Below are 13,809 nucleotides of genomic sequence, written 5' to 3' on the forward strand. Positions count from 1 at the left end.
TCAATAGCCTAAAATAGTTTTCTATAACATAATTAACAGATCAGGAAAATACTCATACTTCCTTTGTAATTTGTATACAAAAGAAAATCCTCTTAAGCCCAAGTCTCACTTTTGCCGGTAGAGCCCCGGTCCATCCCGGTTTGCTAACGCCGCTCGACCGGCGAGGACCGGGATGATTCGTAGACATTTTTTAACGCAGTCACACTATTTCCCGGTGCCGCCCCGTTTGAAGCAGATCAACAGCCCGGCAAAGTCCCGGTCAACCCGGATTGGCTATGTTTAATCCCGGTCAAGCCCCCGCAGAGCCCCGGTTGTCGCCGGTAGTGCCCCGGTGAAAGCCGGCAGCGTCCCGGCATAGCCCCGGTATACCGTAACACCACCGGCACTCACCGTGTCTATACCGGCATCAGACCCCGGTTTCAACCCGGTCGTCGCCGGTAATGCTCCGGCGGAGCCCCGATGAATGCCGGTGGCATTCCTTCAGAGCGCCGGTTTTCTTATGTACCGTTGCTATACCGGGACTCTAACGGCATTCATTAAAATGAAAGATAATAAAATTGTATAAAAAAGTTAACGCTTTCTGCGCAGATTGAGGGTGTTGACATGTTGATTTTCTCTTCTTTCTTCGCATATTTCTAAGTATTGTGGTATCTGAATTGATCATAAAAGTTTAAATACAATTCGCTGTAAAATAATTTTTTTGGACATTTTCAAGACAACAAGAGCTGTCAGAAGACAGCGCGCTCGACTATTCGAGTGCTTGACAGCATAACATAAGCCATCATGGGGAAATTGTTCAAATTATTCAATAAGGTCAAGGTAATAGTTCAGGTATATTTTCAACAATCTATTGAACAATGTAAAGACATAAAACACACTTATAAGTTTTTTATGAAGTTTGATAGCAATAGGTTGGGTGGGATGTTTGGACGGTCCTTCAAAAATAAAGTAAATAAATATTTGTTTTTTTTTTAAACCATGTTTCAAAGAAAAAAAATCTTTTTGGGTTGGGTAAGGGGGGTGGGGGGTGAGCGGGGGTATGATGTGGGGTGTGGTAATTTAGTAGACAATCTTTCAAAAATAAAAAAGGAAAAAAAAAACATTTGTTTTTTTGGGGGGGGGGGCGGGAGGTTGCAGGGATTCTGGGTTGGGGCGTGGTGTATTGTTTTGTTTGGGTGGAGTCCATTGTGGTATTCAGGTAAGTGTTGTATTGTCAAATTATAAATAAAATCTTATCGTACACAAGAAACCGTCGGAGACAGGTGATGCTCCTCAATTTTTTTGTCACAATATTGCACTATATATTCAGATAAAAGGAAACGTCTTGAGGGGCATAACTTTGGACAAAATAATACGATGGATGGTTTAGCAACTTAAAAATTTCAAGGGCCAAACCTCTCTAAATGAATCATCTAACCAGAATGTAAAAATTACATGTGCATCTCCTCAAGGTAGTTAAGCTTCCCATAAAGCTTCATTGAATTCCAGTCAGTAGTTGGGGAGAAATAGCCCGGACAAGAATTGCACTATAGGTACAGTTCATAGAAAATTTCAAAGGGCCATAACTCTGTGAAAAATCATCCGACCATAACCGGCTGATAATATGCACACCTCCTGTTAGTAGTGAAGCTTCCCATAAAGTTTCATTGAATTCCCGTGATAAGTTGCTGAGAAATAGTTCGGACAAGAATTGCACTATATGTACAATGGACAATTTCAAAGGGCCATAACTCTGTGAAAAATCATCCGACGAAAACAGGCGGATAATATGCACATCTCCTCTTAGTAGTGAAGCTTCCCATAAAGTTTCATTGAATTCCGGTCATTAGTTGCTAGGCAATAGCCCGGACAAGAATTGCACTATATGTACAGTTAATGGAAACTTTCAAAGGGCCATAACTCTGTGAAAAATCATCCGACCAGAACCGGCTGATAATATGCACATCTCCTCTTGGTAGTGAAGCTTCCCATAAAGTTTAATGAATTCCGGTCATTAATTGCTGAGAAATAGCCCGGACAAGAATTGCACTATATGTACAGTTAATGGAAAAATTTTAAGGGCCATAACTCTGTAAATATATCATCCGACCAGAACCGGCTGATAATATGCATATGTCCTCTTGGTAGTGAAGCTTCCCATAAAGTTTCATTGGATTCCGGTCATTAGTTGCAGGGAAATAGCCCGTACAAGAATTGCACTATATGCACAGTTAATGGACAATTTCAAAGGGCCATAACTCTGTGAAAAATCATCCGACCAGAACCGACTGATAATATGCACATCTCCTCTTGGTAGTAAAGCTTTCCATAAAGTTTAATTGAATTGCCGTCATTAGTTGCTGAGAAATAGCCCGGTCAAAAATTGTAAACGGACGGACGGAAGGACACACGGACGGTCAGACGAAGCGACGACTATATGCTTCCCCCCAAAAAATTTGGGGGAGCATAATAAAGAAGTTATGGCAATTTAACTAAAATTTATTCTTGTGACCTTGAGAGTCAAGGTCATTCAAAGGTCAAGGTCAAATTTAACTTGCCAGGTACAGTACCCTCATGGTAGTAAGAAAATATTTGAAGCTTAAAAGGTATAGCTTTGATACTTTAGAATTCAAGTGGATCTGAACATAAAAATTAAGAAAATATTCAGTTACTAAGACAAAAAAGGGCCATAATTCTTACAAAATGCTTGATACAGTTGTCTGCTCTTGTTTATAGATTGGGGTCATGTTAGTAAAAAAGTTTGCAAAAAATATGTAAGCAATATGTCAAGGGATATTGAAAAAAGTTGAGGTGGTACGCAAACTTTAACATAGATTTATCAATAATATGCATATTTTTAATGGAAAAAGGGCCATAATTCTTACAAAATGCTTGATACAGTTGTCTGCTCTTGTTTATAGATTGGGGTCATTTTGGTAAAGAAGTTTACAAAATATGAAAGCAATAGGTCAAGGGACATTGAAAATGTTTGAGGTGGTACGCAAACTTTAACATAGATTTATCAATAATATGCATATTCTAAGTGAAAAAAGGGCCAAAATTCTTACAAAATACTTGATACAGTTGTCTGCTCTTGTTAAAAGGTTGGGGTCATGTTGGTAAAGAACTATGCAAAATATTAAAGCAATATGTCACGGGACATGGGAAATATTTGGGGTGGTACGAAAACTTTAACATTTATAATATGCATATTCAAAGTGAAAAAGGGCCATAATTCATACAAAATGATTGATACAGTTGTCTGCTCTTGTTTAAAGGTTGGGGTCATGTTGGTAAAGAAGTTTGCAAAATATTAAAGCAATATGTCAAGGGATATAGGAAATATTTGGGGTGGTACGCAAACTTTAACATTAATAATATGCATATTCTAAGTGAACTTAGGGCCATAATTCTTACGAAATGCTAGATACAGTTGTCTGCTCTTGTTATAGGTTGGGGTCATATTGGTACAGAAGTATGCAAAATATTTAAGCAATATGTCAAGGCACATAGGAAATATTTGGGGTGGTACGCAAACTTTAACATTTGCACGCTCACGCTCACGCCGACGCCGGGTTGAGTAGGATAGCTCCACTATATATATTTTTATATATAATACTCGAGCTAAAAATGGGGGTCACCAGTAAAAACGAAAAGTTCCCGCTTTACAATCAAGGTTACCACCCTTTTCCAGGAACGCCATACTGAATTTGAGATTTTATATGTGAGCATAAAGATGAGCTAAATGTTCAAAAATTATTATAAATAGATAAAAAAAGAGGAAAAGCCTATAATAAACTCATAAACATATAAACATACATACATCTCATATATCATGTGTGAGATGGAACCTACTCAGTGCAGTAAGATTTGCTAACCTAGTTTGAAATTGCACATGAAATGCGTTCTTCTATAAATAAGATCTGAAAATGTTACAGGGAAATAAGAACATTTATAATCAAGTAATAAGGCACATTTAATCATTCAATCAAACACGTTAAAAGGAAAATAGATTTATCAATTTATCAATGACTAGTGACACTAGTGATATTTAACATTAAACTTATTATGACAAACAAAACAAATACATGATTGTCATGGTAGTTGTTTGAAGAACTTCGACAGGTTGGAATAAGTGTCTCCAAAAGACGCTTGGCATTGGTGACCCTGGGTTGACCGTCAGAGTTATTCATTATGAAAATGTTCTTGAGACCATCGCGTTCAAAGATCATTTTAAGATGCATAAGGTTGAGTCCAGAGCCAGCTATAATATTTATGTTGTTGCAGCATTGAACACATGACTGTAAACAAGAACACTCAGTGACTGCAAGTTCCTAGCTTTTTTTGGGTTGAATTTGAGTCCACAATCTGTCTGGTTTCATTTTCCTCCTGCACAGGTAATCAGCATACAACGTATCACTGAAAAGATAACACCATTATTCAAGTTGATATTTGTTAAGTACATGTAGTTATATTCAGGCAGGTTCATAAGAACTTCAATAAGTTTCAGTCGAAGAAAATTATGCATAATTGCAAATTGTGTATGAATCATTTTAACCATTTTTATTTATTAAAATAAAAATATTTGGTCTTTTCTTATTTATTTGGCTTCAATAAGCCTTCTCAAAGTTGTTTCTATAAATTGACAACATTTTCTTCATGTTATTTAAAAAACAAAAATATACAGATGTCAAATTCACAAGCACTTGTATAGAAGTAAGAACTGACATTAGTGTTTCATGAGAAGTGTGACATAATCCATTATGATATGCGTCATCGTTTTTATTTATTCAGACATTCACGACATAGCATGTCATTACTAGTATTTTTTATGATACACCCTTTTAAACTGGATTAATAAATAAGTGTAAACACCACATATATACATTCTTCATCCAAATGTTAATACCAAATACATGTATTATCCCTACTGGATATGAAACTGACTATTAACGTTACATTTTATTTTTTACATAAAACATTGGTTCTACATTAACAATCACATAAATCAGTGAAATACCTACTTCGTTTCCATCATATAAGCCTGTCTGCTATAAAGGAGATAGTTGAAACTTGATGAATGGTCCTTCCCGCATGTATTTCCATTTTTTTTTAAGTTCAATTGATCATTGGAACATACAGTGTTAACAAAAAGTAATTAACCGTTCCTGGACCGCCAATGTTGTTGATCATTGCTGAAAAGATAATACATATGCAGCATTTTAATTTGGATAACCATAATACATAATTTAGGTGATCAAACAAGTAGCAGTCATTGGCATATCATTTTCATAATAGTAATGTTAGTATTTGGGACATAATATACTTTTTGTTGTCAGAGAAAAACATCATTACTTGGTCATAAAATTCAAATATGCTGTCCTTGATTTCCATGCATTTACAACACAACTTTTTCCTTACATAGCATATTTTCTTTTTCAAAATGAAAGCATATGAGCCTGATTATGTGGTAAAAATCACTGACAGGGTGCACTTTTCCTACAAAATCTACTCTACTCCAATTATGAATAATGAAACTGTTATACTTGAAAAAAAAATATTGCAAAACAAGGCATTCCTTTCTTGAAAAGTTGAAGACTCTTCTTTAAGTGATGGGTTTTGCCGTACGATAACCCGTTCACATGGCTACAGTCATTACACAAGCATAAATCCACTTTAACCCCTTTTACTGCTCACCAACAATATTAAATTTTGTAAGTGACACGGGTCACGGGTTCTTAACGTTATTCTTCACAGTGGTCAACATTTTCAAGCGTTTGACATTCGCATTTCCAGGAATCGTTTTCTTCATAAATATCAACACTGCCATGCATTAATTGACCTTTATCGTTAACTCCAGTCACATTAATATGAACAATAATAACCCTTTTATTAATCTTTCGAGTTTAAACGTATTTATTGCATCAAATATGCATGGGATTGGATTACAAGTTTTTGCAACATTATCTGGATCCTCTCCCAGATAATTATATAACATAATTTACTAAAATACATTATTAATAGTTCAACAACATAATCAGTTAGTTTAACATAATTATACACAGACAAATAAACATGAAAGTAGGTTAACAATTGTAAAGTTATTGAGAATAGTTATCTCCCATTGTATGCATGTTAGTGACAATTTTATACAAAATTTAAAACCTTTTTGAGCCTGCTATGAATGTCTGTACTGTTCTGAACACCATTTCATTAAAATCCAAAGACATGTTGGGTTCACCACATAGCAACAATTTAACATTAGGGTTATGGTTCAATTTGCTTATAGTTAGTCCTATTATGTGTGCGAAGTTTAAACATTCAAAAAAGTAATGCCGCGCATTTTCACAAGGAGCTCCGCAAGAACAAGATTGATCAACGATTAGATTTGATCTATAAAGATCGTAGTTTAAACTACTACACATATTTCTAAGTCTTGTGTGAGCAATGTTTACTTTTCTATTGCCTATATTATAGTATTTTGGTCACACAAATTGCTGAGGGGTTATCGCTGATCTGAAAGAAGATATTTAAGGTTTTTTTCTTGTGTCTATATTAAGGTCATTCCACAATTTTATTGTAGATGAAAAATACGAAATACTGTATGAAGTTAATCGCGATTGGGGCAAAGAGTAATTTCCTTGATTTCTTAGATTTTAATGTGATATACTACCGAAATGTTGTGGAAGTAGATTTGATAAATAAGAGGGTGTTAAATGAGAGTGAATTTTATAAGATATTTAAGGTTTTTCTCTTGTGGCTATATTAAGGTCATTCCACAATTTTATTGTAGATGAAAAATACGATATACTTTATGAAGTTAATCGCGATTGGGGCAAAGAGTAATTTCCTTGATTTCTTAGATTGTAATGTGATATACTACCGACATGTTGTGGAAGTAGATGTGATAAAAAAGAGGGTGTTAAATGAGATTGAATTATATAAAATGTTACTAGTTGTTTTCTTTGTCTCCTCGAGGCTTAGAGTTCAAGACCAGATTCTTTATAAAAGTTCTCTTTACTACAGAAGAGGGGTAACCCACATGCAATTCTAGCAACTTCCAATTGTAAATGTTCCAGCCTATTGCTTTCATATTCAGTACAACCGTCCCACACTTCACTAGCATACTCTAAGATTGGAAGAATAAAGGTTCGATAGAGTTTTTTAGAATGTTACTTTTCGATAAAATATACTTAAGTTTTCGAAGAACATTTATTTTCTTTGAACAGGAATCAAAAACATTATTTACATGGTCAGACCATTTGACATTTGAACTTAATGTAACCCCAAGATGTTTATGGGTGTTTGATGATGATAACACGGTATTTTGAAATTGCAGTTTTAACGCTTCTCCGGATAATGTGTTTGACACAAAAATGAACTCAGTTTTATTTGGATTAAAAGACAAGCCATTTCCTGGACCAACAGTCAAGCTTGTCAAGGTCAGAGTTAATAATTGCGGTTATTTCGGAAATATCTTTAGAAGCAAACGCAAGAGAAGTGTCGTCAGCAAACAGTCTAGTAAGACTTTCAAGATTTTCAGAAATATTATTAATATAGATTAAGAATAAAGGAGGACCAAGGACAGAACCCTGGGGTACACCAGCTTTAATAGGCTTACTGTCAGAGATGGTATCCTTAATAAAAACTTGTTGTGACCTGTTTGAGATATAATCAGTAAGCAATAATAGCAATTCATTTTTAAAGCCATAAGCTTCAAGTTTATGAATAAGACCTCTGTGCCACACTCTGTCAAATGCTTTTGAAACATCACAAAAAACAAGACAAGTGTGTTTCTTTTCATTAAGATTTTTGCATACAGAGTCGTACATTTCTAACAGTTGATAGACGGCGCTATGACCCGGTCGAAATCCGGATTGGGAACTATGAAATAGATCGTTAGCAAACATATAGTTATAAAAATGTTTAAATAATACTCTTTCAATTACTTTAACAACACACGAGAGTAGTGAAACAGGGCGATAATTACTGCAATCGTGTTTGTCGCCTTTCTTAGACAATGGAATTACATATGCTTTTTTCCATAATGTTGGAAATTGACACTGATTTAAAGACATATTGAACAATATACAAAGTGGAACACATACTGTTTTGGATGTAAACACATACTGTTTTGGATGTATTTTTTAACATACAATGGCTTATACCATCGCAACCAGATGCTTTCCCAAGTTTTAAAATATGCAATATATCTTGAACTTCTGCCACTGAAATTGTAAATGGTGCACAAGTTGTAATTATGTTTTTATTGAGGTTCCGGGGGTCAATGTTTTCGTCGTTAACAGTTGATATCGAACTAAAATAATTGTTTAAAACATTGGCTCTGTTCATGTTGTCCATGATAACATTTCCACTACCATCTAAAAGAGGAGGGATATCGTTACACGACCCAGATTTATTTGTAAGTCTTTTTATTAATCTCCAGTACGATTTCGGATCAGATGCGTGTAAACTCTCAATAATGCCATCAACGTTCTCATAAAAATGAAAGCGGACATGTTTGTGCATATTATTAACTGTGTTACGTTGGTGCTTAAATTGAATTAAATCACTGTTAAGCTGCGATCGTTTGTATCTTTTGTGAAACCTTTAACGCAATCGTATTGCATGTCTTAATTCTGAAGTCATCCACGGTTTATCAGACGGTCTTATAGTAACTGATTTTGATGGTATTGTACATTATGCAAACTTTAAGTACATCTTTGCAAACAATTCACTAGCTTGGTCTAGAGACCCGCATGTAGAGAGCAACACTGTCCAATTTGTATTACTTGTACGTTTATTAAAACGATCAAAGTCAGCACGCTTGTAAATCCATACGTCGCGTTTATAACATTTCGAAAAATTAAACGATATTTCAATATTTGCAGTGCATGCTGCATGGTCACTTAAAGACGCATTCGTGTTAATAACAGACGCGTCAGTACATATACATGATTCACTTAGAAGTATTGGGTCAAGTAAACTGTTACGACTGTTCCCAAAGCGTGTTGCTGTTTTATTTACATTAGTCATTCCATATATTGCTAATGTTTTATTAAGTTACCGTATGATGCAGACAAAGTGCCGAGAAAGTCAACATTTAAATCACCTAATATGATAATATTAGGACATATTTCAAAGGCTTTTTCAATTGAAATTTTAAAATGTTGCCAAATAGCGGATGTAGAGTTTGGTGGTCTGTAAACTGTGCACAAAAGATATGATATTTTATTTACTTTTATTTGTATCCAAACTAATTCGCATGTGCCTAACTCTAAATCTTATCGTCTTTTGCCGTATATAGATTCAGCTAGGTAAACAATGACCCCACCCCGAAACAATTTCTGTCACGTCTTAGGGTTCCGAAAAACCTTCAATTAACAAATCGGCTGACAGAATAGTTTCATCAAGATGAGTTTCAGTTAAACAAATGATGTCAAAGTCAGAGCAAATGTAGTTTAGGTAATCCAATTTGTTACGTAAGCTACGAATATTCCAGCTAAACATGGAGAGTTCATTGTGTGTTGGTCCAGGATTTGACTCTACGTCCATATGGGACAATAATAGTAATAGAAGAACAAAATGAAAATCGTGATTTTGAATAAGTAAACTCGACCTGAAGGAAACATTTTTTTAAATCTGTTTGATAACCCCCAGTAAAACGGTACAAATAAGACAAAGAGTAATATTTAGACAAAATCTTTGTCTTCGGAAAATAATACCTAATTTACCATGAAATAAACCGATAGAGACCCTGTGAGAAACTGCTAAGTCATTCATTTGGTGGTAAGACTAGTGCACAATCGTTTGTCTGGTCTCTACCGGTTCGACTTATATTTAGACATGAACAGTAAAGTACATTCACCAGGCTCCACTCATAAACAAACATACAGACAGATAACATATCTAGGGCAAAGTAATACAATTACAAACATAATGCTTTGAAACAGGGAAATACAATTGCAAACAAAATGTTTTGAAATAGAGAACACATATAAAGCAATCCTTTCAGTTATAGTTGTATAAACCGAGTACTATTGGAATTATATTTAAAATGTTATAATTTTGAATCGGTGTCTATGGTGAATAACGATTCACACAGAAAGGTAATTACCTAAGGTGAGAATGAGAAAAAAAACAAAGAAAAAATGAGAACCTCGACTTTTTAAAATCAACAAGAAAGAGAGTTATTTCAGTAACACAAGATGCGGGTATATATGCACATAATATATCATTGTATAACGCAATGTGTAATGTACACAACCTTCTATGTATAGATACATACAAAATTTACATACATGTCAACAAAACACACTAATACTCGAGTTCATTCATAATATTCATACTAGATCAATGTATAATGCAATGTCTAATGTACACAACCTTCTATTATTAACAACCAAGATATACATATAATAAAAAAAAACACACACTCTCACTCGAGTTCATTCATCGCCACGGATACACGATAATACCGTTCACTACATGGTCTATTCGTATTGTGGATACCGTTATGTGGCAAAAGCTACCCATGTGCATCTGTTCAATCGTGTCGAAAAATAGAACAGATAATAAGCAAATTGTGTATACAGTGTTCATAAAATGTCTGCTTTAGGTATGCACAATGATCGCACAGTAGATTAGGAATAAAACCCATTCAATAAAATAGAGGACAGAAGCTTTCAATCACCGTTCGACAAGGGAAAAAAACCCAACAACATTCAGTCATTGGTGTAATTTTGTTATAGTAGCTTGATGTAATATATAACATTTTGAATACAGTAATTAACTTTGGCTTATCATTTAACCAGCTTCACTAAATTGACTTTTTGTACGCTGATTTAAAGGTATTTGTTGTAAATACGAATTGTCGTAAGCGTATATTTAATATGTTTGCAGTGTGCAAGATTCTCGTGCTATTCGTGACATTTGATGTAATGATGACGATAAGGCTATAACCATACGACCTACATTTTAATAAGATAGAATACACTGTTCACGCATGACTAGCGGTTGAAATAGTGCTCGAGTGTGTTGACGTAATAAAAACAAACTTGAATCAGCACGATGTGTAATTTCCATTGACTGTGTATACGGTAATGTACTAGATTCGACGTAAACAATGCCACAATCTAGAGTTAAAAATACCAACGTTACATTTATATAACATATGTGTTATAACTATGATGATTATTTCCACAGTGAATAAACACATGTAATATTAACACAGTTTTTAAGATAATAACCACAGGGACCTTAAAAAAAAAATACAAAATTATATACCATATATATATTCAAGGGATGCAACTGTCAAAAATCTCATTTAACACCCTTGTCTGAATAAAGGTCCATATCTCTAAAACGAATGCAATCAACGAAATATGCACACAGAATATCGATAGTCAAAACATTAGTCTCCTTAAAAAACATCACAATCAATGGATTTGACATGATTTAGGTATAAAACCATACAAAAGTTTAAAGTAAATCAACGTAAAAAGGCAAGTTGGACACAGGTCTGCACATAAGATTATCCATAAATTTGTATTTTTTACCCTTTTGATTTCGTTTAATCACAGTGTTACCTGTTTTTTCACGTAAATAAAGTTCAAAGCATTATATCATACGCCGATCGTCTTATATTTGTAGCCTTTTTCTTTAAAAAACCAATAATAACAACTTTCTTCACGTTTGTGAAGTTTTGGCGGAAGCCATATGCAGAGAACAGAAAATTGTTACGCGAAATTTGATTGGCTGTGCGATTTTGTGCCCGATTATATTATATAATACGGTAAGTGTCGCAATTTGCGTGGAACCAGTCACAAAATGTAAACAAAAAAACAGCTTTTCGTGTCTCATTCGCTGTCAATCTATCTGTCGCTGTACATCTATTAACAGACGTAAAATATATCAAGCGTTTTCATAAGCTGTCATAAACAACTTATAATGCTTGTTAATTGGTAAATAATATTGTGTATTATTATAACTCCAACTAATAACACCCAACTCATTATTTAATTAAAGATAATACTATGCAATGAAAGCAGATGTGAGTTCTTAATAAAATTTTCATAGGGTCCTGTAAGAAGAATACCCTATATTTACACAATAAACATATACATTTTTGCCAAAGGACCCTGTATTTTATTTTTAGTGTATAACTTATGCGAACTATTTGTGCTTCTTTGAGTTATATTATTGTTATTTCATTTATATACTGTCCTTTAAAAATTGCATGTGTGTATATATTTTCACAACAAATAATTTATTGCAATATAATATATATGGTTTGCATAAATTTATGTTCCTATGCTTCATTTTATATAATTGCTGACATATATGAAGGTCACACATACTCACTTCATTACAATTGCTTTCATTAAAATATGAATATTTATTTATATATTATAATGTATAATTAATGTTATATATATTATTTTGATACAATGCAATTCATTTGACTTCAGAATGCAATTGTAAGATAAACACATTGGATGCACTTTATCAAATGTATTAAAGGACTAGCATTTTTTTTATTGTAATAATGCACAAGCACATGTTATTGTTAAATTTATTACCAAACTCATAGGTTATATAATACTCTATATGTCTTTGTATGTGTGATAGGTATAAATAAAGTTGCAAACAAAGTTCCAATTAAATTATTTATTGCACTTCAACAAGCTTGCATGTACAAATACTTATACACAATGTAGCAATCAACATTGAACTTTCAAGAACACATAAACATGAAAATCGTTATCAATATATGATATGTATTACATATATAACATTTCAATGCACGTTGAAATTACATAAATATATTATTACATTGTTAATAAAATATATCACAAGTTGGTAATTTGACTACGATTAGACATAATTGGATATTTGAATGCAAAATATAATTTCATTTATACATGCATCATGTATCACAAAGTGTTGTGCACTATATATATATATATATATATATATATATATATATATATATATACATATACATGCTTTGTAAAGAGAGAATTTCACAATTACAAACATACACATTCATTTGCACTCTATACATAACCATGAAGCATTTTGTTTTGAGAATTTTACCACAATTTTGCAGTTCTTATTTCAGAGCATTTTCTGTGAAACCATTTATTACAAGAGTCACATTGTATCCACTGATCATCCTTATTTGTAAAACATTTTCGACATAGATCATTGTCAGCAATTTCCGAATCAATTTCATGACCAACGTCCATAGTAACCTCAGTTGAAGGTCCAGGCTGAGGCTCACACTGCACAACCAGATTTAAATCTGTTTCTTTTGTTTTAGACATGTCATTGATATTACAATCGATTTGCGTATTAACTTTTTAATTTTTGAGTCCAGTTTCACTTTGATTTGCTTTCTATGGGCCATTGTTTTTTCAAGCTCGTAATGTGATTTTACATCTCTTCTGAACTGTCCCTACAACACCATCAAATACTTTTTTACTAAATGATTGTAAATGTCAAAAATATTGGTTGTCAAACAAAGCAAAGTGGACATTGATTCATTAACAGAAAAATCTTCTTCTGGACCAATGGTTTGCAAGTTTGTTTCAATTAATGTTTTGGAAACAATGCTAGCACATTTTTCAAACATATTGTTATCATTACAAACTATGTTGTAACATTCTTCATGCATATTTTTTCCATATTTCATTAAATTTGCATTTGTTACAGTTGAACTACATGCACCATTTAAATAAAAAAATAAAATAAAATCATCAGTCACATTTGTAAGACCACCAGCAATATTTTGTTTTCTTTCAATGGCCAGCAAAGAATCTGGATGTG

This window comes from Dreissena polymorpha, chromosome 3 (assembly GCF_020536995.1).
Source record: "Dreissena polymorpha isolate Duluth1 chromosome 3, UMN_Dpol_1.0, whole genome shotgun sequence".
Classification (NCBI taxonomy): Eukaryota; Metazoa; Mollusca; class Bivalvia; order Myida; family Dreissenidae; genus Dreissena; species Dreissena polymorpha.